Source organism: Hyperolius riggenbachi, chromosome 10, assembly GCF_040937935.1.
Source record: "Hyperolius riggenbachi isolate aHypRig1 chromosome 10, aHypRig1.pri, whole genome shotgun sequence".
NCBI classification, from domain to species: Eukaryota; Metazoa; Chordata; class Amphibia; order Anura; family Hyperoliidae; genus Hyperolius; species Hyperolius riggenbachi.
This window is the reverse complement of record NC_090655.1, coordinates 215772092-215800089: the sequence shown is the minus strand read 5'-3', so window position 1 is coordinate 215800089 and position 27998 is coordinate 215772092. Positions and strand designations below refer to the sequence as shown.

Sequence of the window (27998 nt, the reverse complement as noted above, 5' to 3'; positions counted from 1 at the left end):
GGCCCTGATGCCCGGGGCATGGCATGCTAAAATGTTGAAAATACTATTTCATTAAAAAAAAAACCTGAAAAAATCTGATGGAGAGTGATAATCATCATACAAGCTGCATATTACCAGCACTGCGCAGCCATCTACTGATGCACATGAGAAGCTCACAGAAACTAATCTCTAGTCTCCCTCTTGTGGTGATATCATCCCATTGCAACTGTGTGTTTCTCGCTATAGTCACCAATATCAAGTAAAATCGTGTGACTGGGCGTGTGACATCACTAAAGGTCCCTCATCCTACTGGGCTCTACAGTCCTCGGAGACACTGCTGGGATTGGCAGCAGAGGAGGTAATAAGGTATTTCTAACATTCACAGCTACCACAATGTGCCATCTCTCCCATCATTAGCAGCTGCTGTACATGTGTGTGTGTCTATCTATATAGATTTACTGTATTCAACTGTCCCTCTTTCTTCTTCTTTTTTTCCCTCTTTCAGGACTGATGTTCACATCTATTGAAATATATGTATATGTCTATATTTAAAGTACAAGTGTCCTTGCGTCTGTCCCTGTGTCAGTGCTTTTGCGCTACTGCGCATGTCAAGCACTGACGGCTGTTGGGGCGTCCTGGGTGGGCGGGTGCGGCGGCCGAAATGGTGTGCGGGTGCAGTTGCCAGGCAAGCTGGCAGCCTGTTGCGCATGCGGTGGTGACAGACCTAGACCCCGTTTTTTCAAAAGAGCTTAGGTCAGCTAGTTGAAATATACGTACTTTTCTACTGAAAAATGTGTTTAATTGACTCTGAACCAGGGGTGCTCGGATGTGCCTCATCCACGAATTCGGCAATCCGCGTGGTTGCAAAAAAAAATACGCATTCGGCCCCGCCGCATGCGGATTTTCGTCCGCGTCCATGCAACCACGCGGATTTTCTGCCGTGAATGGCGTAATCACGCGTGGATTCCTGCCCGGAGGCGGAATTTCTTTTAACGTTAATAACAAAGCCCCCATACATGCTACAATCCCCCAAATTGCATGGATTATCGAGGTGATAAGGGGCAACATAACTTCAACATAAAAAATTCCAATTTTTTTTTTTTTAATGGCTTTTAAAGACAAATCACCACTGTAAATGGGGCTATTAATTGGTAATACGTGGTTTTAAAAAGGGATATACGCGTTAAGCAATCAAAGAGGTGAAGGCGAGTTCCAATGGCACTTGGCGGCGAAGGTACCGCTGGAGGAGGATGAGTGGCTGACGCCAAAAAGGCCCCAGAGAGGTTTTTGTAATTTTTTTTTGTTGTTGTTGTTTTTTGCAGCAATTAGCAATGACATCGCAGCAGAGTTGTCAGTGGACACGGGCAGTGTGAACGCAGAGTGCAGTGGTGGTAGCGACTGAGTCAGGAGAAGGACTATGCGGGCGGTCAGTTCAGCAGCACAGAAGGACCACGGCAACATACTGGTAGTAGTAGTAGCAGCACAGCGTCATAGTGCTGGCCAAAAAATTAAATGCACCCGGTGACCCGGGCAGTGTGAACGCAGACAGAGTACATTGGTGGAAGCGAGTGAGTCAGGAGGAGGAGGACAATGCGGGCGGTCAATTCAGCAGCACAGAAGGACCATGGCAACATACTGGTGGTAGTAGTAGCAGCACAGCGTCATAGTGCTGGCCAAAAAATTAAATGCACCCGGTGACCCGGGCAGTGTGAACGCAGACAGAGTACATTGGTGGAAGCGATTGAGTCAGGAGGAGGAGGACAATGCGGGCGGTCAGTTCAGCACCACAGAACAGAAGGACCATGGCAACATACTGGTGGTAGTAGTAGTAGCACAGTGTCATAGTGCTGGCCAAAAAATTAAATGCACCCAGTGACCCGGGCAGTGTGAACGCAGAGTGCAGCAGCGGGAAGCGACTGAGTCAGGAGGAGGAGGACAATGCGGGCGGTCAGTTCAGCAGCAGCAGCACAGAAGGACCATGCCAACATACTGGTGGTAGTAGTAGTAGCACAGTGTCATAGTTCTGGCCAAAAAAATAAATGCACCCGGTGACCCGGGCAGTGATAACGCAGACAGAGTGCATTGGTGGTACCGTGGTAGCGACTGAGTCAGGAGGAGGACAAAGCTGGCGTTCAGTTCAGCAGCAGCACAGAAGGACCATGGCAACATACTGGTAGTAGTAGTAGCAGCACAGCGTCATAGTGCTGGCCAAACAATTAAATGCACCCAGTGACCCGGGCAGTGTGAACGCAGAGTGCAGCAGCGGGAAGCGACTGAGTCAGGAGGAGGAGGACAATGCGGGCGGTCAGTTCAGCAGCAGCAGCACAGAAGGACCATGGCAACATACTGGTGGTAGTAGTAGTAGCACAGTGTCATAGTGCTGGCCAAAAAATTAAATGCACCCAGTGACCCGGGCAGTGATAACGCAGACAGAGTGCATTGGTGGTACCGTGGTAGCGACTGAGTCAGGAGGAGGAGGAGGACAAAGCGGGCGTTCAGTTCAGCAGCAGCAGCAGCAGCAGCACAGAAGGACCATGGCAACATACTGGTGGTAGTAGTAGCAGCACAGCGTCATAGTGCTGGCCAAAAAATTAAATGCACCCGGTGACCCGGGCAGTGTGAACGCAGACAGAGTACATTGGTGGAAGCGAGTGAGTCAGGAGGAGGAGGACAATGCGGGCGGTCAATTCAGCAGCACAGAAGGACCATGGCAACATACTGGTGGTAGTAGTAGCAGCACAGCGTCATAGTGCTGGCCAAAAAATTAAATGCACCCGGTGACCCAGGCAGTGTGAACGCAGACAGAGTACATTGGTGGAAGCGACTGAGTCAGGAGGAGGAGGACAATGCGGGCGGTCAGTTCAGCAGCACAAAAGGACCATGGCAACATACTGGTGGTAGTAGTAGTAGCACAGCGTCATAGTGCTGGCCAAAAAATTAAATGCACCCAGTGACCCGGGCATTGTGAACGCAGAGTGTAGTAGCGACTGAGTCAGGAGGACAAAGCGGGCGGTCAGTTCAGCAGCTCAGAAGGAGGACCATGGCAACTTACTGGTAGTAGTACCATAACACCAAAAAATTAACCAAGGTAGGCACTAGGCAGGTAGTAACTGTCTTTATAAAGGCAGGCATAGTTAACAACAGCACATGCAGCAGCCACTTCATGTCACCCTGTGTCCGACAATAGGGGCCAGGAACTCACCTTCCACCCAAGCCTGGTTGATTTTCAGGAAGGTGAGTTTGTCCACAGAGGCGTGGGAGAGCCGAGAGCGCTTCTCTGTGACCACGCCACCGGCCGCACTAAAGCATCTCTCTGAGAGGACACTGGAAGGAGGGCAGGATAGAAGTTCCAGGGCGTACTGGGAAAGCTCGCTCCAGATGTCCAGTCTCTTGACCCAGTACTCCAAGGGGTCCACGGGGCTGTCGGTGTCATTGAGCCCGCTGGATGACCTCATATAGTCAGACACCATGGTGGTCAGTCGTTGCTTGTGCTGGTTGGTGGTGGATGCTGTGGCGGGCACCTCTGTTCTGGGCTGCTGCACTGCATACAGGCTCTTGCTTAGGCTCTTCAGGTCTCCGGGGCGCCAGTTGCTGCTGCTGCTGCTGGTGCTGGTGGTTGTTGTTGTGCTACTAGTGGCAATGGCAGGCACTTCTTGCTGGCTTGGCAGAGCAGTTACAGTGGTGAAAGGCTGGGGGAATGCTTCCAGTAGTCTGCGCACAAGGGCCTCCTTCAACTCCCTTGTGCGTTGCTCGGTGGTGGATGGCGTCATTAAGTCTCCCAGCTTCCCCTTCAGACGGGGATCAAGCATCAAGGTAATCCAGATGTCCTCCCTTGAACGCATCTGGATCACCCGGGGGTCCCTGCGAAGGCAGCGCAACATGTGCACAGCCATGGGAAACAAGTGGGCCCTGCCAGCAAGATCTTCCTCGTCCTCGCCATTGTCCCATAACGCATGCCTGTCCTCTTCCTGTGCCATGTCATTGTCCTCCTCAAACCGCCATCCACGTACAACGCCTGCTGCACTCTGCTCCTCCTCCTCATTCAGGTTAGGGACCTCCAACTCTTCCACTACCTGCTGTGAGCCCTCCTCTGAGCTGGACTGTGCTGCCATCTGCTCCTGTTCTTCCAACTGCCTCAGGGCTTCATCCCCACGCTCAATTAAATTGTCCATTGCCTGCTCCAGTAGACAAACCAAGGGCACCCACTGGCACACAGAGGCCCGCTCCTCACTGACCATCTTGGTTGCCTCCAGGAAGGGACTCAGCACCAGGCATACTTGCTGCACCAGTGTCCACTGAGTGGCAGTAATCATGGGGACTTGCTGGTTGCTGGGGACACTTGGGTCTAGCATGTAGGCCCTAAGAGCCAGCCTGTGCTGACACAGCCGCTCCAACATGGCCAGAGTCGAATTCCAGCAAACTGGCATGTCGATGATCAGCCGGTGTTGTGGCCTTCCATACTGCTGCTGTAAGGTGGACAAGAGTGCAGAGGCAGTGGCTGACAGGCGGAAAAAGCGTGCCACCGCCAGGGCATCCTGCAGCAGCTCGCTCATCCCCTGGTAGGTGCGCAAGAAGCGCTGCACCACAAGATTGAGCACGTGGGCCAAGCAGGGGATGTGCTGGAGGTTTCCCTGCTGCACTGCTGCCACCAGGTTGGCCCCGTTATCGGCTGCCACATACCCCACTTCCAGGCCTCTGGGGGTCAGCCACCTCCGCTCCTGCTTCCTGAGGGCGGCCAGGACGTTGGTGGCCGTAAGCCTCTCCTTCCCCAGGGTCACCAATTTTAAAAGGGCTTGGCAGTGCCGAGGCTTGGCGCTGCTGCTGCCGAGGCGGGCTTGCTTTCCGGGTGCAGAGGGAGTGTCGTGACAGGACCCTTCTGCATCCCCCCTGATCCCGCGTGGTGGCACCACTAGCTGGGCTGATGCGCTCTTGTCCTCCCTCCCTTCCATCAGTGTCACCCAGGGGGCCGTAAAGGACAGGTAGCGACCTGTCCCAAATCTGCCACTCCACGAGTCCATGGTCACGTGGACCCGCTTGCCCACAGAGTAGTCCAGGGAACGGGCCACGTTTTCCACCGCAAACTTGTGGAGTGCTGGGATCGCGCTCCTGCTGAAATAGTGGCGACTGGGGACTTGCCACTCGGGGATGCCAAATTGGAGCAGCGTCCGCATGGCGCTCCCCTCCTGCACCAGGGAGTAGGGAAGCAGCTGTGATGCCATGGCCCGGGCCAGCAAGCCATTTAGTTTGCGGATCCGCCTGTGGCTTGGAGGCAGAGGCTTGGTCAGACCCTGAAAGGTGTCGCTCAGCAGGGTCTGACGACGCTGGGATGCAGGGGAGACAGAGGAGAGAGACGACCACTGGCTGCCAGCCTCAATGTCTGTGTCTTGAGTAGCCGAGGTGGAAGAGTGCTTGCGTGCTACTACTGCTGCTGCTGTGGGGGATTCACGACCCTGAGGGAGGGATGATGCTGCTGCGCTGGTGGGCCTTCTGCTCTGAGGAACCCCTGCCAGCAGTGCCTGCTTCCTCTTAAACTCCGCATACTCGCGGCAGTGGCGGCTTCTCAGGTGGCCCTGGAGGGATGAGGTACCCATCTTGCTCAGACTTTTCCCACGGCTCAATCTTTTGCTGCATAACCTGCACACCGCATACCTTTTGTCATCAGTACATTCATCAAAGCAATCCCACACTGGTGACTTTAATTTACTGTGGCCCCCACTAGCAGAGGGTGCAGCGGAACAATGTGTGGTAGTAGTTGCCGGGGGTTGCATGGTGGTGGTGCCGGCTGAAGCAGTGTCCTGTCTACTTCCTCCACGCCCACTGCTGCCGATGCCCCTGCCCCTGCCTGACATATGGCGATATCCTTGCCTAGGCCGAGGTGACTCGTCATCCTGCTCTGACCATTCTTCCCCGGACTCAGCAGGCTGCGCATAGTTAGGGTCCACAACGTCGTCATCATCAGCAGCATCATCATAATCCAGCTCTTCCTCTGACTCCCCCGCCTCCTCTTCTGTCCCTACATCCCCAGACACAGACCCCTCTTCTTCATCACCAGAACTCAACAACGCTTGTGATTGTGGCCCGATCTCAATCTCTGCCACATCAGTCCCCAGTAAGTCCTGAGCTTCTTGCATCAGCAGGTTCCCAGATGCCGGACTGAGGGACAGAACGCTGTCATCCTGGGAGGGCTGCTGACCAGTGGGTGCTGGGGTGGATGTCACAACAAGCGTGGGACGTTGGCTGCTGCTGCTGCTGCTGCTTGGAGTGGTGCTCACAGTAGAGGTCTGGGAGGAAGTCATGATGTCCATGAGTACGTCAGGTTCCATTTGCTCTACCACCACACGGGGACCAGAAACTTTAAAATATTTGGACAATGGCGTCCGCTGACTCGGCCCAGGCTTTGCTGCCTCCCTTTCTGCTGCATCACGACCACGTACAGCTGGGCGTCCTCTCCCTGGACGTGGAGCAGTCCCAGAAGTGGCTGAGGCAATTGAACTCGCTTTCCTCTCACCCCGCGAAACCCTGCCAGACATGTTGCTAGTAATGAATCACTGGATGCAGTGGGCACAGTACAAGGTCACTGAAGGATGCACCAGGCACAGTACAACGGCACTGAAGGATGCAGTGGGCACTGTACAAGGTCACTGAAGGATGCAGTGGGCACAGCAGTGGGCACTGGATATACAACTAGGTCACTGAAGGAGGCAGTGGGCACAGTACAAGGTCACTGAAGGATGCAGTGGGCACAGCAGTGGGCACTGGATATACAACTAGGTCACTGAAGGATGCAGTGGGCACAGTACAAGGTCACTGAAGGATGCAGTGGGCACAGCAGTGGGCACTGGATATACAACTAGGTCACTGAAGGATGCAGTGGGCACAGTACAAGGTCACTGAAGGATGCAGTGGGCACAGCAGTGGGCACTGGATATACAACTAGGTCACTGAAGGATGCAGTGGGCACAGTACACGGTCACTGAAGGATGCAGTGGGCACAGCAGTGGGCACTGGATATACAACTAGGTCACTGAAGGATGCAGTGGGCACAGTACAAGGTCACTGAAGGATGCAGTGGGCACAGCAGTGGGCACTGGATATACAACTAGGTCACTGAAGGATGCAGTGGGCACAGTACAAGGTCACTGAAGGATGCAGTGGGCACAGCAGTGGGCACTGGATATACAACTAGGTCACTGAAGGATGCAGTGGGCACAGTACAAGGTCACTGAAGGATGCAGTGGGCACAGCAGTGGGCACTGGATATACAACTAGGTCACTGAAGGATGCAGTGGGCACAGTACAAGGTCACTGAAGGATGCAGTGGGCACAGCAGTGGGCACTGGATATACAACTAGGTCACTGAAGGATGCAGTGGGCACAGTACAAGGTCACTGAAGGATGCAGTGGGCACAGCAGTGGGCACTGGATATACAACTAGGTCACTGAAGGATGCAGTGGGCACAGTACAAGGTCACTGAAGGATGCAGTGGGCACAGCAGTGGGCAATGGATATACAACTAGGTCACTGAAGGATGCAGTGGGCACAGTACAAGGTCACTGAAGGATGCAGTGGGCACAGCAGTGGGCACTGGGTATACAACTAGGTCACTGAAGGATGCAGTGGGCACAGTAGTGGGCACTGGATATACAACTAGGTCACTGAAGGATGCAGTGGGCACAGTACAAGGTCACTGAAGGATGCAGTGGGCACAGCAGTGGGCACTGGATATACAACTAGGTCACTGAAGGATGCAGTGGGCACAGTACAAGGTCACTGAAGGATGCAGTGGGCACAGCAGTGGGCACTGGATATACAACTAGGTCACTGAAGGATGCAGTGGGCACAGTACAAGGTCACTGAAGGATGCAGTGGGCACAGCAGTGGGCACTGGATATACAACTAGGTCACTGAAGGATGCAGTGGGCACAGTACAAGGTCACTGAAGGATGCAGTGGGCACAGCAGTGGGCACTGGATATACAACTAGGTCACTGAAGGATGCAGTGGGCACAGTACAAGGTCACTGAAGGATGCAGTGGGCACAGCAGTGGGCACTGGATATACAACTAGGTCACTGAAGGATGCAGTGGGCACACAAGGATGTCACACTGTGTAATGAGATGCTTATATGCTAGCGAACGAGCAGTGGGCACTGGGCATGGCACAAGGTCACTGACAGAATGAATGAACAGCGCTGGCAGAGAGTGGCGGTGCCGGCGGTATGACTGGCTGCCTGCAAATAGTACAAGTGAAGTGTATAACTGTCACTGAAATAATATACAAGTGTGTAATGAGATGCTTATATGCCAGCGAGCGAGCAGTGGGCACTGGGCACGGCACAAGGTCACTGACAGAATGAATGAACAGCGCTGGCAGAGAGTGGCGGTGCCGGCGGTGTGACAGGCTGCCTGCAAATAGTACAAGTGTATAACTGTCACTGGAATATACAAGTGAACACTGCAGCTGCACTAACCTGCCTGCCTGCACTACACACAGATAATCCCCACTCCCACTACACTGACTACACTGCAGCACTGAACCTGCATGCACTACACACAGTTAAATAATCACTAGACTCCCACACTCCCACTACACTACACTGACTACAACTAACTACAGCAATCACTCACTGACTAGCTAACTGTGTACAGTATAAGAGCAGTGTTAGCAAAAAAAAAAACGCTTTGTTTTTAACACAATAAATGCACTTGCTCAAACAACAATGGCCTGGAGATAATCCTCTCAGCACCACAGTCTAGCAAGGACAGAGCTTTTCCATCATGGCCGCCGCTTTATATTCAGGAGGGGAGGGCATAGCTCCCCTCCTGTGATTGGTTGCTAGGGCCTGGCTGGGGTCCTCTGATTGGCCTGCAATGTGTCACTTCCGCATAGTTTGACGCATTTCCGCTAACCACGACTTCAGCGCCGGGTTTCACGAGCGTGAATGCGGATTTCTGTCCGCATTCACGCGAAGCCGAAGCAGATTTTCGTGGTTGAAAATCTATTCACGGCTTAGCGTGTCCGAGGCGGAATGCGTCAAAATGGTCGTGAATCCACGCGTAAGCGTAATCACGACCTGGCGGTGAGCACCACTGCTCTGAACTTAATTCTCAGCCTTTAAAGTGGAGCTGAGATAAAACACATCTCCAGTTTTATACTAACCAGGGGCTTCCTTAAGCCTCCTTGAGGCCGCTTAGTCCCTTGCCGTCTCCCTGGGTGGCTCCTATCCCCCGCAGTATGGCCTGGTAGCCTGGCCGAGTTAGCAAAGGACCGAGCGGCCTCAAGGGGGCTTAAAGTGAACCTTAACTAAAGAAAAGAAAAAGAGTTTCACTTACCTGGGGCTTTGACGAGCCCCACGCAGCTGTCCTGTACCCACAGGCACAGTAGGAGAGAACCTCCTACCGCGCCCGCACAAAACGCGCTCACCGACGTAAACGCGTACGAGGATGCATGCGGCCAGGGCCGTGCAGGTGCAGTGGACCACAGGCTGATCAGTTGGCATAATCGAAACTAAGCCGCAGTGGCGGAATAGAGAATCGGTTCGGCACGCCGCAGGCACAGGACAGCTGCGGGCGGCAGGTCGAAGCTCCAAGTTAATTAAACTCTTTTTTTTCTTTTTTTAGTTAAGGTACCCTTTAAGGAAGCCCCAGGTAAGTATAAAACCTGAGATGTGTTTCATCTCAGGTACCGTTTAAATTGATATATTTCTTATTTTCAAATGATAAAATGAAGAAAAATGAACCAGGATAGAAAGGACCAAGGTTGAAGTAAGAATGGGTGCCAGGAAAGTGCATAGTAAAATATTGGTAATGTATTATATTATAAAGTGGGATGCGAAAGTTTGGGCAACCTTGTTAATCGTCATGATTTTTCTGTATAAATCATTGGTTGTTACAATTTAACCACTTCCCGACCGCCGTATATACAATTGGCGGCCGGGAAGTGGACGCCGCAAGGACCGCCGTATTGACAATTGGCGGCGGTCCTTGTATGGGCATGGGCGGAGCGATCGCGTCATCCGTGACGCGATCCTCCACCTCCGCCTGGCGCCGCTCACCCGCCGCAACATCCCGCCGGCCATACGGAAGCGCCGGCGGGATGTTAACCCGACGATCGCCGCATACAAAGTGTATAATACACTTTGTAATGTTTACAAAGTGTATTATACAGGCTGCCTCCTGCCCTGGTGGTCCCAATGTCCGAGGGACCACCAGGGCAGGCTGCAGCCACCCTAGTCTGCACCAAGCACACTGATTTCCCCCCCCCTGCCCCAGATCGCCCACAGCACCCATCAGACCCCCCCCCTGCCCACCCCCCAGACCCCTGTTTGCACCCAATCACCCCCCTAATCACCCATCAATCACTCCCTGTCACTATCTGTCAACGCTATTTTTTTTTTATCCCCCCCCTGCCCCCCGCTCCTTCCTGATCACCCCCCCACCCCTCAGATTCTCCCCAGACCCCCAGTCCCCCCCCCCTCATGTACTGTATGCATCTATCCCCCCTGATCACCTGTCAATCACCTGTCCATCACCTGTCAATCACCCGTCAATCACCCGTCAATCACCCCCTGTCACTGCCACCCATCAATCAGCCCCTAACCTGCCCCTTGCGGGCAATCTGATCACCCCCCCACACCAATAGATCGCCCGCAGATCCGACATCAGATCACCTCCAAAATCCATTGTTTACATCTATTCTCTCCTCTAAACACCCACTAATTACCCATCAATCACCCATCAATCACCCCCTATCACCACCTGTCACTGTTACCTATCAGATCAGACCCTAATCTGCCCCTTGCGGGCACCCAATCACCCGCCCACACGCTCAGATTGCCCTCAGACCCCCCCCCCCCCTTATAAATTCGCCAGTGCATTAATTACATCTGGCCTTCCCTGTAATAACCCACTGATCACCTGTCAATCACCTGCCAATCACCTATCACCCATCAATCACCCCCTGTCACTGCCACCCAACAATCAGCCCCTAACCTGCCCCTTGCGGGCAAACTGATCACCCACCCACACCAATAGATCGCCCGCAGATCCGACATCAGATCACCACCCAAGCGCAGTGTTTCCATCTATTCTGTCCTCTAAACACCCACTAATTACCCATCAATCACCCCCTGTCACTGCTACCTATCAGATTAGACCCCTATCTGCCCCTAGGGCACTCAATCACCCGCCCACACCCTCAGAATGCCCTCAGACCCCAGCCCTGATCACCTCGCCAGTGCATTGCTTGCATCTATTCCCCCCTCTAATCACACCTTGAGACACCCATCAATCACCTCCTGTCACCCCCTAGCACACCTACCCATCAGATCAGGCCCAATTTGCCCCGTGTGGGCTCCTGATCACTCGGCCAAACCCTTAGATCCCCCTCAGACCCCTTCCGATCACCTCCCCAGTGCATTGATTGCATCTATTTTCCCCTCTAACCACCCCCTGAGACACCCATCAATCACCTCCTGTCACCCCCCTAGCACTCCTATCCATCAGATCAGGCCCAATACAACCTGTCATCTAAAAGGCCACCCTGCTTATGACCGGTTCCACAAAATTCGCCCCCTCATAGACCACCTGTCATCAAAATTTGCAGATGCTTATACCCCTGAACAGTCATTTTGAGACATTTGGTTTCCAGACTACTCACGGTTTTGGGCCTGTAAAATGCCAGGGCGGTATAGGAACCCCACAAGTGACCCCATTTTAGAAAAAAAGACACCCCAAGGTATTCTGTTAGGTGTATGACGAGTTCATAGAAGATTTTATTTTTTGTCAAAAGTTAGCGGAAATTGATTTTTATTGTTTTTTTTTCACAAAGTGTCATTTTTCACTAACTTGTGACAAAAAATAAAATCTTCTATGAACTCGCCATACACCTAACGGAATACCTTGGGGTGTCTTCTTTCTAAAATGGGGTCACTTGTGGGGTTCCTATACTGCCCTTGCATTTTAGGGGCCCTAAACCGCGAGGAGTAGTCTAGAAAACAAATGCCTCAAAATGACCTGTGAATAGGACGTTGGGCCCCTTAGCGCACCTAGGCTGCAAAAAAGTGTCACACATGTGGTACCGCCGTACTCAGGAAAAGTAGTATAATGTGTTTTGGGGTGTATTTTTACACATACCCATGCTGGGTGGGAGAAATTTCTATGTAAATGGACAATTGTGTGTAAAAAAATCAAACAATTGTCATTTACAGAGATATTTCTCCCACTTAGCATGGGTATGTGTAAAAATACACCCCAAAACGCATTATACTACTTCTCCTGAGTACGGCGGTACCACATGTGTGGCACTTTTTTTTACACCCTAAGTACGCTAAGGGGCCCAAAGTCCAATGAGTACCTTTAGGATTTCGCAGGTCATTTTGCGACATTTGGTTTCAAGACTACTCCTCACGGTTTAGGGACCCTAAAATGCCAGGGCAGTATAGGAACCCCACAAATGACCCCATTCTAGAAAGAAGACACCCAAAGGTATTCCGTACGGAGTATGGTGAGTTCATAGAAGATTTTACTTTTTGTCACAAGTTAGCGGAAAATGACACTTTGTAAAAAAAAACAATTAAAATCAATTTCCGCTAACTTGTGACAAAAAAATAAAAACTTCTATGAACTCACCATACTCCTAACGGAATACCTTGGGGTGTCTTCTTTCTAAAATGGGGTCATTAGTGGGGTTCCTATACTGCCCTGGCATTTTAGGGGCCCTAAACCGTGAGGAGTAGTCTTGAAACAAAAATGACCTGTGAAATCCTAAAGGTACTCATTGGACTTTGGGCCCCTTAGTGCAGTTAGGGTGCAAAAAAGTGCCACACATGTGGTATCGCCGTACTCGGGAGAAGTAGTATAATGTGTTTTGGGGTGTATTTTTACACATACCCATGCTGGGTGGGAGAAATACTTCTGTAAATGACAATCTTTTGATTTTTTTACACACAATTGTCCATTTACAGAGGTATTTCTCCCCCCCCCAGCATGGGTATGTGTAAAAATACACCCCAAAACACATTGTACTACTTCTCCCGAGTATGGCGATACCACATGTGTGGCACTTTTTTGCACCCTAACTGCGCTAAAGGGCCCAAAGTCCAATGAGTACCTTTAGGATTTCACAGGTCATTTTGAGAAATTTCGTTTCAAGACTACTCCTCACGGTTTAGGGCCCCTAAAATGCCAGGGCAGTATAGGAACCCCACAAATGACCCCATTTTAGAAAGAAGACACCCCAAGGTATTCCGTTAGTAGTATGGCGAGTTCATAGAAGATTTTATTTTTTGTCACAAGTTAGCGGAAATTGATTTTAATTGTGTTTTTTCACAAAGTGTCATTTTCTGCTAACTTTTGACAAAAAATAAAATCTTCTATGAACTCACCATACTCCTAACGGAATACCTTGGGGTGTCTTCTTTCTAAAATGGGGTCATTTGTGGGGTTCCTATACTGCCCTGGCATTTTAGGGGCCCTAAACCGTGAGGAGTAGTCTTGAAACGAAATTTCTCAAAATGACCTGTGAAATCCTAAAGGTACTCATTGGACTTTGGGCCCTTTAGCGCAGTTAGGGTGCAAAAAAGTGCCACACATGTGGTATCGCCGTACTCAGGAGAAGTAGTATAATATGTTTTGTGGTGTATTTTTACACATACCCATGCTGAGTGGGAGAAAGATCTCTGTAAATGGACAATTGTGTGTAAAAAAAATTAACAAATTGTCATTTACAGAGATATTTCTCCCACCCAGCATGGGTATGTGTAAAAATACACCCCAAAACACATTATACTACTTCTCCTGAGTACGGCAATACCACATGTGTGGCACTTTTTTGCAGCCTAACTGCGCTAAGGGGTCCAAAGTCCAATGAGCACCTTTAGGCTTTACAGGGGTGCTTACAATTTAGCACCCCCCAAAATGTCAGGACAGTAAACACACCCCACAAATGACCCCATTTTGGAAAGTAGACCCTTCAAGGTATTCAGAGAGGGGCATGGTGAGTCCGTGGCAGATTTCATTTTTTTTTTGTCGCAAGTTAGAAGAAATGGAAACTTTTTTTTTTTTTTTTCTCACAAAGTGTCATTTTCCGCTTACTTGTGACAAAAAATAATATCTTCTATGAACTCACTAGGCCTCTCAGTGAATACTTTGGGATGTCTTCTTTCCAAAATGGGGTAATTTGGGGGGTATTTATACTATCCTGGAATTCTAGCCCCTCATGAAACATGACAGGGGGTCAGAAAAGTCATAGATGCTTGAAAATGAGAAAATTCACTTTTTGCACCATAGTTTGTAAACGCCATAACTTTTACCCAAACCAATAAATATACACTGAATGGGGTTTTTTTAATCAAAAACATGTTTGTCCACATTTTTCGCGCTGCATGTATACAGAAATTTTACTTTATTTGAAAAATGTCAGCACAGAAAGTTAAAAAAATCATTTTTTTGCCAAAATTCATGTCTTTTTTGATGAATATAATAAAAAGTAAAAATCGCAGGAGCAATCAAATAGCACCAAAAGAAAGCTTTATTAGTGACAAGAAAAGGAGCCAAAATTCATTTAGGTGGTAGGTTGTATGAGCGAGCAATAAACCGTGAAAGCTGCAGTGGTCTGAATGGAAAAAAAGTGGCCGGTCCTTAAAGTGACTCTGTAACAAAAATTACAACGTTTTTTCTACCATCCTACAAGTTCCTAAACCTATTCTAATCTGTTCTGGCTCACTGCAGCACTTTGTACTATCACCCTCTCTGTAATAAATCAATGTATCTTTCACCTGTCAGACTTGTCCCCTGTGTCTGGAAGGCTGCCAACTCTTCCGTGCTGGTCTGTTCCTCTATGCACACTCCAGTGTGTGTTTTATTTATATAAGCCAGCAGCTTCTCTGCTATCTTATCAGTGATAGAAGAGAGCTGGATAAAAACCCTCCTCTGTTAGGCTGTGAAAGTAGCTGGCTGACACATACTGAGGGATTACAAACACAGGCACAGGCAGAGCTGTCTGCAGGAAGCCTGTAATGTTCAGTGCATGAGAGAAGAAGGGGACAGAAGGTAAACACACAAATGATCTTTTGAGATTCAAAAGGAAAGCTGTATACAGCCTGCTTGTGTATGGATGTATTTTCTATGTGTGGACATACTGTACATCAACCTACTTCCTGTTTTGGTGGCCATTTTGTTTGTTTATAAACAAACTTTTTAAAACTGTTTTTGGCTACTTTTAATGCGGCGGGGAGCGGCGAAATTGTGACAGAAGGTAATAGGAGATGTCCCCTAACGCACTGGTATGTTTACTTTTGTGCGATTTTAACAATACAGATTCTCTTTAAGGGGTAGAAAGCCCTAGGTCCTCAAGTGGTTAAAATTTCAGTTAAATATATCATATAGGAGACACGCATTCCCGATGTTGCAGGACGCTATCGCGGGTGGTAACATGTATCTATATATGCGTGTATAAAGATACATGTTGCTGCCCGCGATAGCGTCCTGCACCAGCGGGAACGCGTGCAAAGGTACACGTTGCGGCCCTCCGAGTCGGCAAAATTGAAACAAGCCGGCGTGACTGACACGGGAAGGGCACAGGATGGCTGCAGGGGGTTGGTAGATGCCCCAGGTAAGTGAAACTATTTTTTAAGTTACGGTTCACTTTAACTGTGCTCCCCTGGGACTCAGCAATGGAGCCAAAGGACTGACAGAGGCTCGCCCCCCACCGGGACAGGTGAGATGCTACACTGCCAAAGATATTGCAGATACCCCTGAGAGCACAGTTAAGTTGGGGTGTGATCTGGGGGGAGGGGGTGGGACAATAGCTGGCTCAGGGGCTCTGGGGTAAAATTTGGCTGCAACAAAGGGCCCCTAATGGCACTTTTTGGTCAGGGGAGGAGGGGGGTGTCTGGGGCCCCAGGTTAATTTTGCCAGGGGCCCCTTTGTTACTTAAACCGGCCCTGGATAGATTTCATCTTTTCCTCAGTGATGCCTGGGCATGGCATGCTAAAATGTTGAAAATACTATCTCATTTTTGAAAAATATATAGAAAATATTGAATAATTTCATTAAAAAAAAACCTGAAAAAAATCTGATGGAGAGTGATAATCATACAAGCTGCATATTACCAGCACTGCACAGCCATCTACTGATGTACATGAGAAGCTCACAGAAAGTAATCTCTAGTCTCCCTCTTGTGGTGATATCATCCCATTGCAACTGTGTGTTTCTCGCTATAGTCACCAATATCAAGTAAAATCGTGTGACTGGGCGTGTGACATCACTAAAGGTCCCTCATCCTACTGGGCTCTACAGTCCTCGGCGACACTGCTGGGATTGGCAGCAGAGGAGGTAATAAGGCATTTCTAACATTCATAGCTACCACAGTGTGCCATCTCTCCCATCATTAGCAGCTGCTGTACATGTGTGTGTGTCTATATATATATAGATTTACTGTATTCAACTGTCCCTCTTTCTTCTTCTTTTTTCCCTTTTTCAGGACTGATGTTCACATGTATTGAAATATATGTATATGTCTATATTTAAAGTACAAGTGTCCTTGCGTCTGTCCCTGTGTCAGTGCTTTTGCGCTACTGCGCATGTCAAGCACTGACGGCCGTTGGGACGTCCTGGGTGGGCGGGTGCGGCGGCCGAAATGGTGTGCGGGTGCAGTTGCCAGGCAAGCTGGCAGCCTGTTGCGCATGCGGTGGTGACAGACCTAGACCCCGTTTTTTCAAAAGAGCTTAGGTCAGCTAGTTGAAATATACGTACTTTTCTACTGAAAAATGTGTTTAATTGACTCTGAACCAGGGGTGCTCGGATGTGCCTCATCCACGAATTCGGCAATCCGCGTGGTTGCAAAAAAAAAAATACGCATTCGGCCCCGCCGCATGCGGATTTTCATCCGTGTCCACGCAACCACGCGGATTTTCTGCCGTGAATGGCGTAATCACGCGTGGATTCCCGCCCGGAGGCGGAATTTCTTTTAACGTTAATAACAAAGCCCCCATACATGCTACAATCCCCCAAATTGCATGGATTATCGAGGTGATAAGGGGCAACATAACTTCAACATAAAAAATTCCAATTTTTTTTTTAATGGCTTTTAAAGACAAATCACCACTGTAAATGGGGCTATTAATTGGTAATATGTGGTTTTAAAAAGGGATATACGCGTTAAGCAATCAAAGAGGTGAAGGCGAGTTCCAATGGCACTTGGCGGCGAAGGTACCGCTGGAGGAAGATGAGTGGCTGACGCCAAAAAGGCCCCAGAGAGGTTTTTGTAATTTGTTTTTTTTGTTGTTTTTTTTGCAGCAATTAGCAATGACATCGCAGCAGAGTTGTCAGTGGACACGGGCAGTGTGAACGCAGAGTGCAGTGGTGGTAGCGACTGAGTCAGGAGAAGGACTATGCGGGCGGTCAGTTCAGCAGCACAGAAGGACCACGGCAACATACTGGTAGTAGTAGTAGCAGCACAGCGTCATAGTGCTGGCCAAAAAATTAAATGCACCCGGTGACCCGGGCAGTGTGAACGCAGACAGAGTACATTGGTGGAAGCGAGTGAGTCAGGAGGAGGAGGACAATGCGGGCGGTCGATTCAGCAGCACAGAAGGACCATGGCAACATACTGGTGGTAGTAGTAGCAGCACAGCGTCATAGTGCTGGCCAAAAAATTAAATGCACCCGGTGACCCGGGCAGTGTGAACGCAGACAGAGTACATTGGTGGAAGCGATTGAGTCAGGAGGAGGAGGACAATGCGGGCGGTCAGTTCAGCACCACAGAACAGAAGGACCATGGCAACATACTGGTGGTAGTAGTAGTAGCACAGTGTCATAGTGCTGGCCAAAAAATTAAATGCACCCAGTGACCCGGGCAGTGATAACGCAGACAGAGTGCATTGGTGGTACCGTGGTAGCGACTGAGTCAGGAGGAGGAGGAGGACAAAGCTGGCGTTCAGTTCAGCAGCAGCAGCAGCACAGAAGGACCATGGCAACATACTGGTAGTAGTAGTAGCAGCACAGCGTCATAGTGCTGGCCAAACAATTCAATGCACCCAGTGACCCAGGCAGTGTGAACGCAGAGTGCAGCAGCGGGAAGCGACTGAGTCAGGAGGAGGAGGACAATGCGGGCGGTCAGTTCAGCAGCAGCAGCACAGAAGGACCATGGCAACCCACTGGTGGTAGTAGTAGTAGCACAGTGTCATAGTGCTGGCCAAAAAATTAAATGCACCCGGTGACCCGGGCAGTGATAACGCAGACAGAGTGCATTGGTGGTACCGTGGTAGCGACTGAGTCAGGAGGTGAAGGAGGACAAAGCGGGCGTTCAGTTCAGCAGCAGCAGCAGCACAGAAGGACCATGGCAACATACTGGTGGTAGTAGTAGCAGCACAGCGTCATAGTGCTGGCCAAAAAATTAAATGCACCCGGTGACCCGGGCAGTGTGAACGCAGACAGAGTACATTGGTGGAAGCGAGTGAGTCAGGAGGAGGAGGACAATGCGGGCGGTCAATTCAGCAGCACAGAAGGACCATGGCAACATACTGGTGGTAGTAGTAGCAGCACAGCGTCATAGTGCTGGCCAAAAAAATTAAATGCACCCGGTGACCCAGGCAGTGTGAACGCAGACAGAGTACATTGGTGGAAGCGACTGAGTCAGGAGGAGGAGGACAATGCGGGCGGTCAGTTCAGCAGCACAGAAGGACCATGGCAACATACTGGTGGTAGTAGTAGTAGCACAGCGTCATAGTGCTGGCCAAAAAATTAAATGCACCCAGTGACCCGGGCATTGTGAACGCAGAGTGTAGTAGCGACTGAGTCAGGAGGACAAAGCGGGCAGTCAGTTCAGCAGCTCAGAAGGAGGACCATGGCAACTTACTGGTAGTAGTACCATAACACCAAAAAATTAACCAAGGTAGGCACTAGGCAGGTAGTAACTGTCTTTATAAAGGCAGGCATAGTTAACAACAGCACATGCAGCAGCCACTTCATGTCCCCCTGTGTCCGACAATAGGGGCCAGGAACTCACCTTCCACCCAAGCCTGGTTGATTTTCAGGAAGGTGAGTTTGTCCACAGAGGCGTGGGAGAGCCGAGAGCGCTTCTCTGTGACCACGCCACCGGCCGCACTAAAGCATCTCTCTGAGAGGACACTGGAAGGAGGGCAGGATAGAAGTTCCAGGGCGTACTGGGAAAGCTCGCTCCAGATGTCCAGTCTCTTGACCCAGTACTCCAAGGGGTCCACGGGGCTGTCGGTGTCATTGAGCCCGCTGGATGACCCCATATAGTCAGACACCATGGTGGTCAGTCGTTGCTTGTGCTGGTTGGTGGTGGATGCTGTGGCGGGCACCTCTGTTCTGGGCTGCTGCACTGCATACAGGCTCTTGCTTAGGCTCTTCAGGTCTCCGGGGCGCCAGTTGCTGCTGCTGCTGGTGGTTGTTGTTGTGCTGCTAGTGGCAATGGCAGGCACCTCTTGCTGGCTTGGCAGAGCAGTTACAGTGGTGAAAGGCTGGGGGAATGCTTCCAGTAGTCTGCGCACAAGGGCCTCCTTCAACTCCCTTGTGCGTTGCTCGGTGGTGGATGGTGTCATTAAGTCTCCCAGCTTCCCCTTCAGACGGGGATCAAGCATCAAGGTAATCCAGATGTCCTCCCTTGAACGCATCTGGATCACCCGGGGGTCCCTGCGAAGGCAGCGCAACATGTGCACAGCCATGGGAAACAAGTGTGCCCTGCCAGCAAGATCTTCCTCGTCCTCGCCATTGTCTCATAACGCATGCCTGTCCTCTTCCTGTGCCATGTCGTTGTCCTCCTCAAACCGCCATCCACGTACAACGCCTGCTGCACTCTGCTCCTCCTCCTCCTCCTCATTCAGGTTAGGGACCTCCAACTCTTCCACTACCTGCTGTGAGCCCTCCTCTGAGCTGGACTGTGCTGCCATCTGCTCCTGTTCTTCCAACTGCCTCAGGGCTTCATCCCCACGCTCAATTAAATTGTCCATTGCCTGCTCCAGTAGACAAACCAAGGGAACCCACTGGCACACAGAGGCCCGCTCCTCACTGACCATCTTGGTTGCCTCCAGGAAGGGACTCAGCACCAGGCATACTTGCTGCATCAGTGTCCACTGAGTGGCAGTAATCATGGGGACTTGCTGGTTGCTGGGGACACTTGGGTCTAGCATGTAGGCCCTAAGAGCCAGCCTGTGCTGACACAGCCGCTCCAACATGGCCAGAGTCGAATTCCAGCAAACTGGCATGTCGATGATCAGCCGGTGTTGTGGCCTTCCATACTGCTGCTGTAAGGTGGACAAGAGTGCAGAGGCAGTGGCTGACAGGCGGAAAAAGCGTGCCACCGCCAGGGCATCCTGCAGCAGCTCGCTCATCCCCTGGTAGGTGCGCAAGAAGCGCTGCACCACAAGATTGAGCACGTGGGCCAAGCAGGGGATGTGCTGGAGGTTTCCCTGCTGCACTGCTGCCACCAGGTTGGCCCCGTTATCAGCTGCCACATACCCCACTTCCAGGCCTCTGGGGGTCAGCCACCTAAGCTCCTGCTTCCTGAGGGCGGCCAGGACGTTGGTGGCCGTAAGCCTCTCCTTCCCCAGGGTCACCAATTTTAAAAGGGCTTGGCAGTGCCGAGGCTTGGCGCTGCTGCTGCCGTGGCGGGCTTGCTTTCCGGGTGCAGAGGGAGTGTCGTGACAGGACCCTTCTGCATCCCCCCTGATCCCGCGTGGTGGCACCACTAGCTGGGCTGATGCGCTCTTGTCCTCCCTCCCTTCCATCAGTGTCACCCAGTGGGCCGTAAAGGACAGGTAGCGACCTGTCCCAAATCTGCCACTCCACGAGTCCATGGTCACGTGGACCCGCTTGCCCACAGAGTAGTCCAGGGAACGGGCCACGTTTTCCACCGCAAACTTGTGGAGTGCTGGGATCGCGCTCCTGCTGAAATAGTGGCGACTGGGGACTTGCCACTCGGGGATGCCAAATTGGAGCAGCGTCTGCATGGCGCTCCCCTCCTGCACCAGGGAGTAGGGAAGCAGCTGTGATGCCATGGCCCGGGCCAGCAAGCCATTTAGTTTGCGGATCCGCCTGTGGCTTGGAGGCAGAGGCTTGGTCAGACCCTGAAAGGTGTCGCTCAGCAGGGTCTGACGACGCTGGGATGCAGGGGAGACAGAGGAGAGAGACGACCACTGGCTGCCAGCCTCAATGTCTGTGTCTTGAGTAGCCGAGGTGGAAGAGCGCTTGCGTGCTACTACTGCTGCTGCTGTGGGGGATTCACGACCCTGAGGGAGGGATGATGCTGCTGCGCTGGTGGGCCTTCTGCTCTCAGGAACCCCTGCCAGCAGTGCCTGCTTCCTCTTAAACTCCGCATACTCGCGGCAGTGGCGGCTTCTCAGGTGGCCTTGGAGGGATGAGGTACCCATCTTGCTCAGACTTTTCCCACGGCTCAATCTTTTGCTGCATAACCTGCACACCGCATACCTTTTGTCATCAGTACATTCATCAAAGCAATCCCACACTGGTGACTTTAATTTACTGTGGCCCCCACTAGCAGAGGGTGCAGCGGAACAATGTGTGGTAGTAGTTGCCGGGGGTTGCATGGTGGTGGTGCCGGCTGAAGCAGTGTCCTGTCTACTTCCTCCACGCCCACTGCTGCCGATGCCCCTGCCCCTGCCTGACATATGGCGATATCCTTGCCTAGGCGACTCGTCATCCTGCTCTGACCATTCTTCCCCGGACTCAGCAGGCTGCGCATAGTTAGGGTCCACAACGTCGTCATCATCAGCAGCATCATCATAATCCAGCTCTTCCTCTGACTCCCCCGCCTCCTCTTCTGTCCCTACATCCCCAGACACAGACCCCTCTTCTTCATCACTAGAACTCAACAACGCTTGTGATTGTGGCCCGATCTCAATCTCTGCCACATCAGTCCCCAGTAAGTCCTGAGCTTCTTGCATCAGCAGGTTCCCAGATGCCGGACTGAGGGACAGAACGCTGTCATCCTGGGAGGGCTGCTGACCAGTGGGTGCTGGGGTGGATGTCACAACAAGCGTGGGACGTTGGCTGCTGCTGCTGCTTGGAGTGGTGCTCACAGTAGAGGTCTGGGAGGAAGTCATGATGTCCATGAGTACGTCAGGTTCCATTTGCTCTACCACCACACGGGGACCAGAAACTTTAAAATATTTGGACAATGGCGTCCGCTGACTCGACCCAGGCTTTGCTGCCCCCCTTTCTGCTGCATCACGACCACGTACAGCTGGGCGTCCTCTCCCTGGACGTGGAGCAGTCCCAGAAGTGGCTGAGGCAATTGAACTCGCTTTCCTCTCACCCCGCGAAACCCTGCCAGACATGTTGCTAGTAATGAATCACTGGATGCAGTGGGCACAGTACAAGGTCACTGAAGGATGCACCAGGCACAGTACAACGGCACTGAAGGATGCAGTGGGCACAGTACAAGGTCACTGAAGGATGCAGTGGGCACAGCAGTGGGCACAGGATATACAACTAGGTCACTGAAGGATGCAGTGGGCACAGTACAAGGTCACTGAAGGATGCAGTGGGCACAGCAGTGGGCACTGGATATACAACTAGGTCACTGAAGGATGCAGTGGGCACAGTACAAGGTCACTGAAGGATGCAGTGGGCACAGCAGTGGGCACTGGATATACAACTAGGTCACTGAAGGATGCAGTGGGCACAGTACAAAGTCACTGAAGGATGCAGTGGGCACAGCAGTGGGCACTGGATATACAACCAGGTCACTGAAGGATGCAGTGGGCACAGTACACAGTCACTGAAGGATGCAGTGGGCACAGCAGTGGGCACTGGATATACAACTAGGTCGCTGAAGGATGCAGTGGGCACAGTACAAGGTCACTGAAGGATGTAGTGGGCACAGCAGTGGGCACTGGATATACAACTAGGTCACTGAAGGATGCAGTGGGCACAGTACAAGGTCACTGAAGGATGCAGTGGGCACAGCAGTGGGCACTGGATATACAACTAGGTCACTGAAGGATGCAGTGGGCACAGTACAAGGTCACTGAAGGATGCAGTGGGCACTGGATATACAACTAGGTCACTGAAGGATGCAGTGGGCACAGTACAAGGTCACTGAAGGATGCAGTGGGCACAGCAGTGGGCACTGGATATACAACTAGGTCACTGAAGGATGCAGTGGGCACAGTACAAGGTCACTGAAGGATGCAGTGGGCACAGCAGTGGGCACTGGATATACAACTAGGTCACTGAAGGATGCAGTGGGCACAGTACAAGGTCACTGAAGGATGCAGTGGGCACAGCAGTGGGCAATGGATATACAACTAGGTCACTGAAGGATGCAGTGGGCACAGTACAAGGTCACTGAAGGATGCAGTGGGCACAGCAGTGGGCACTGGGTATACAACTAGGTCACTGAAGGATGCAGTGGGCACAGTAGTGGGCACTGGATATACAACTAGGTCACTGAAGGATGCAGTGGGCACAGTACAAGGTCACTGAAGGATGCAGTGGGCACAGCAGTGGGCACTGGATATACAACTAGGTCACTAAAGGATGCAGTGGGCACAGTACAAGGTCACTGAAGGATGCAGTGGGCACTGGATATACAACTAGGTCACTGAAGGATGCAGTGGGCACAGTACAAGGTCACTGAAGGATGCAGTGGGCACAGCAGTGGGCACTGGATATACAACTAGGTCACTGAAGGATGCAGTGGGCACAGTACAAGGTCACTGAAGGATGCAGTGGGCACAGCAGTGGGCACTGGATATACAACTAGGTCACTGAAGGATGCAGTGGGCACAGTACAAGGTCACTGAAGGATGCAGTGGGCACAGCAGTGGGCACTGGATATACAACTAGGTCACTAAAGGATGCAGTGGGCACAGTACAAGGTCACTGAAGGATGCAGTGGGCACTGGATATACAACTAGGTCACTGAAGGATGCAGTGGGCACAGTACAAGGTCACTGAAGGATGCAGTGGGCACAGCAGTGGGCACTGGATATACAACTAGGTCACTGAAGGATGCAGTGGGCACAGTACAAGGTCACTGAAGGATGCAGTGGGCACAGCAGTGGGCACTGGATATACAACTAGGTCACTGAAGGATGCAGTGGGCACACAAGGATGTCACACTGTGTAATGAGATGCTTATATGCCAGCGAACGAGCAGTGGGCACTGGGCACGGCACAAGGTCACTGACAGAATGAATGAACAGCGCTGGCAGAGAGTGGCGGTGCCGGCGGTGTGACTGGCTGCCTGCAAATAGTACAAGTGAAGTGTATAACTGTCACTGAAATAATATACAAGTGTGTAATGAGATGCTTATATGCCAGCGAGCGAGCAGTGGGCACTGGGCACGGCACAAGGTCACTGACAGAATGAATGAACAGCGCTGGCAGAGAGTGGCGGCGCCGGCGGTGTGACAGGCTGCCTGCAAATAGTACAAGTGTATAACTGTCACTGGAATATACAAGTGAACACTGCAGCTGCACTAACCTGCCTGCCTGCACTACACACAGATAATCCCCACTCCCACTACACTGACTACACTGCAGCACTGAACCTGCATGCACTACACACAGTTAAATAATCACTAGACTCCCACACTCCCACTACACTACACTGACTACAACTAACTACAGCAATCACTCACTGACTAGCTAACTGTGTACAGTATAAGAGCAGTGTTAGCAAAAAAAAAAACGCTTTGTTTTTAACACAATAAATGCACTTGCTCAAACAACAATGGCCTGGAGATAATCCTCTCAGCACCACAGTCTAGCAAGGACAGAGCTTTTCCATCATGGCCGCCGCTTTATATTCAGGAGGGGAGGGCATAGATCCCCTCCTGTGATTGGTTGCTAGGGCCTGGCTGGGGCCCTCTGATTGGCCTGCAATGTGTCACTTCCGCATAGTTTGACGCATTTCCGCTAACCACGACTTCAGCGCCGGGTTTCACGAGCGTGAATGCGGATTTCTGTCCGCATTCACGCGAAGCCGAAGCAGATTTTCGAGGTTGAAAATCTATTCACGGCTTAGCGTGTCCGAGGCGGAATGCGTCAAAATGGTCGTGAATCCACGCGTAAGCGTGATCACGACCTGGCGGTGAGCACCACTGCTCTGAACTTAATTCTCAGCCTTTAAAGTGGAGCTGAGATAAAACACATCTCCAGTTTTATACTCACCAGGGGCTTCCTTAAGCCTCCTTGAGGCCGCTTAGTCCCTTGCCGTCTCCCTGGGTGGCTCCTATCCCCCGCAGTATGGCCTGGTAGCCTGGCCGAGTTAGCAAAGGACCGAGCGGCCTCAAGGGGGCTTAAAGTGAACCTTAACTAAAGAAAAGAAAAAGAGTTTCACTTACCTGGGGCTTTGACGAGCCCCACGCAGCTGTCCTGTACCCACAGGCACAGTAGGAGAGAACCTCCTACCGCGCCCGCACAAAACGCGCTCACCGACGTAAACGCGTACGAGGATGCATGCGGCCAGGGCCGTGCAGGTGCAGTGGACCACAGGCTGATCAGTTGGCATAATCGAAACTAAGCTGCGGTGGCGGAATAGAGAATCGGTTCGGCACACCGCAGGCACAGGACAGCTGCGGGCGGCAGGTCGAAGCTCCAAGTTAATTAAACTCTTTTTTTTCTTTTTTTAGTTAAGGTACCCTTTAAGGAAGCCCCAGGTAAGTATAAAACCTGAGATGTGTTTCATCTCAGGTACCCTTTAAATTGATATATTTCTTATTTTCAAATGATAAAATGAAGAAAAATGAACCAGGATAGAAAGGACCAAGGTTGAAGTAAGAATGGGTGCCAGGAAAGTGCATAGTAAAATATTGGTAATGTATTATATTATAAAGTGGGATGCGAAAGTTTGGGCAACCTTGTTAATCGTCATGATTTTTCTGTATAAATCATTGGTTGTTACAATTTAAAATTTCAGTTAAATATATCATATAGGAGACACGCATTCCCGATGTTGCAGGACGCTATCGCGGGTGGTAACATGTATCTATATATGCGTGTATAAAGATACATGTTGCTGCCCGCGATAGCGTCCTGCACCAGCGGGAACGCGTGCAAAGGTACACGTTGCGGCCCTCCGAGTCGGCAAAATTGAAACAAGCCGGCGTGACTGACGTCAAGGACACAGGATGGCTGCAGGGGGTTGGTAGATGCCCCAGGTAAGTGAAACTATTTTTTAAGTTACGGTTCACTTTAACTGTGCTCCCCTGGGACTCAGCAATGGAGCCAAAGGACTGACAGAGGCTCGCCCCCCACCGGGACAGGTGAAATGCTACACTGCCAAAGATATTGCAGATACCCCTGAGAGCACAGTTAAGTTGGTGTGTGATCTAGGGGGAGGGGGTGGGACAATAGCTGGCTCAAGGGCTCTGGAGTCTGGGGTAAAATTTGGCTGCAACAAAGGGCCCCTAATGCCACTTTTTGGTCAGGGGAGGGGGGGGGGTGTCTGGGGCCACAGGCTAATTTTGCCAGGGGCCCCTTTGTTACTAAAACCGGCCCTGGAAAGATCCCATCTTTTCCTCAGTGATGCCGGGGCATGGCATGCTAAAATGTTGAAAATACTATTTCATTTTTGAAAAATATATAGAAAATATTAAATAATTTCATTTAAAAAAAACCTGAAAAAAATCTGATGGAGAGTGATAATCATACAAGCTGCATATTACAAGCACTGCACAGCCATCTACTGATGTACATGAAAAGCTCACAGAAAGTAATCTCTAGTCTCCCTCTTGTGGTGATATCATCCCATTGCAACTGTGTGTTTCTCGCTATAGTCACCAATATCAAGTAAAATCGTGTGACTGGGCGTGTGACATCACTAAAGGTCCCTCATCCTACTGGGCTCCACAGTCCTCGGCGACACTGCTGGGATTGGAAGCAGAGGAGGTAATAAGGCATTTTCGAACATTCACAGCTACCACTATGTGCCATCTCTCCCATCATTAGCAGCTGCTTTACATGTGTGTGTCTATATATATAGATTTACTGTATTCAACTGTCCCTCTTTCTTCTTCATTTGTCCCTCTTTCAGGACTGATGTTCACATCTATTGAAATATATGTACTTTTCTACTGAAAAATGTGTTTAATTGACTTTAAACGTAATTCCCAGCCTTTAAAGTGAACTTGGGATGAAACACATCTTTGGTTTTATACTTACCAGGGGCTTCCTTGAGCCCCCTTGAGGCCTCTTAGTCCCTTGCCGTCTCGCTGGGTGGCTCCTGTCCCCCGCGGTATGGCCTGGTAGCCTGGCCGAGTTGGCGAAGGACCGAGCGGCCTCAAGGGGGCTTAAAGTGAACCTTAAAGTGAACCTCCAGACTAAAAATTGACTCAGCAGCACTAAAAAGGCTTGGTGTTTCTTTAACAGTTTCACAGCATCAGAACTTTGTTTCTCTTATACAGGCCTCATTTTTAGCTGCACAGAAGAAAACTGCCCAGGCAGTTTTCCTCTTATGCTGTGCAAAGCATGATGGGATTTCTGATGATGTTGTTCTCGTTCTGCTGTTTTGGTGCAATTTTTTTTTTTACATTTTGAATTTGACATTTGAAGCCTAGCGTGTGCAGCTGGGAGGGGTTATCAGGAGATAGGACAGTTGGAACTGTGTCTCCCTCTCCCGGTCACCTCCTTTCAACCAAAAAGATGGCTGCCCCCATGACAAAGATGGCAGCCCTCATGAATCACAAACATTTGCCTGTTCTTTTAAAACAGGGTGGGTAAAAGATTATATTACCTATCTATTCTAATTAACATAACTAATGTAACTTAATAACAGTAAGTTTGTTTAGGCTGAAGTTCCCCTTTAACTGAAGAAAAGAAAAAGAGTTTCACTTACCTGGGGCTTTGACCAGCCCCACGCAGCTGTCCTGTGCCCACAGAGAGTGAGAACCTCCTACTGCGCCCGCACAAAACGCGCTCGCCGACGTAAACGCGTACGAGGATGCGTGCGGCCAGGGCCACACAGGCGCAGTGGACCACAGGCTGATCAGTCGGCAGAATCGAAACTAAGCCGCGGTGGCGGTACAG

The 27998-nt window shown here is 50.9% G+C and overlaps 1 long non-coding RNA gene across 1 annotated transcript in view; it reads left to right on the top strand.

The window, feature by feature from the left end:
• The first annotated feature begins 282 nt into the window (after positions 1-282).
• LOC137534512 (uncharacterized) overlaps positions 283-27998 on the top strand; it is a 73818-nt gene continuing 46102 nt past the window's right edge. The window contains exon 1 of the long non-coding RNA XR_011024364.1: positions 283-337. This is a non-coding gene — a long non-coding RNA (uncharacterized lncRNA). The remainder of the gene's footprint in view (positions 338-27998) is intronic.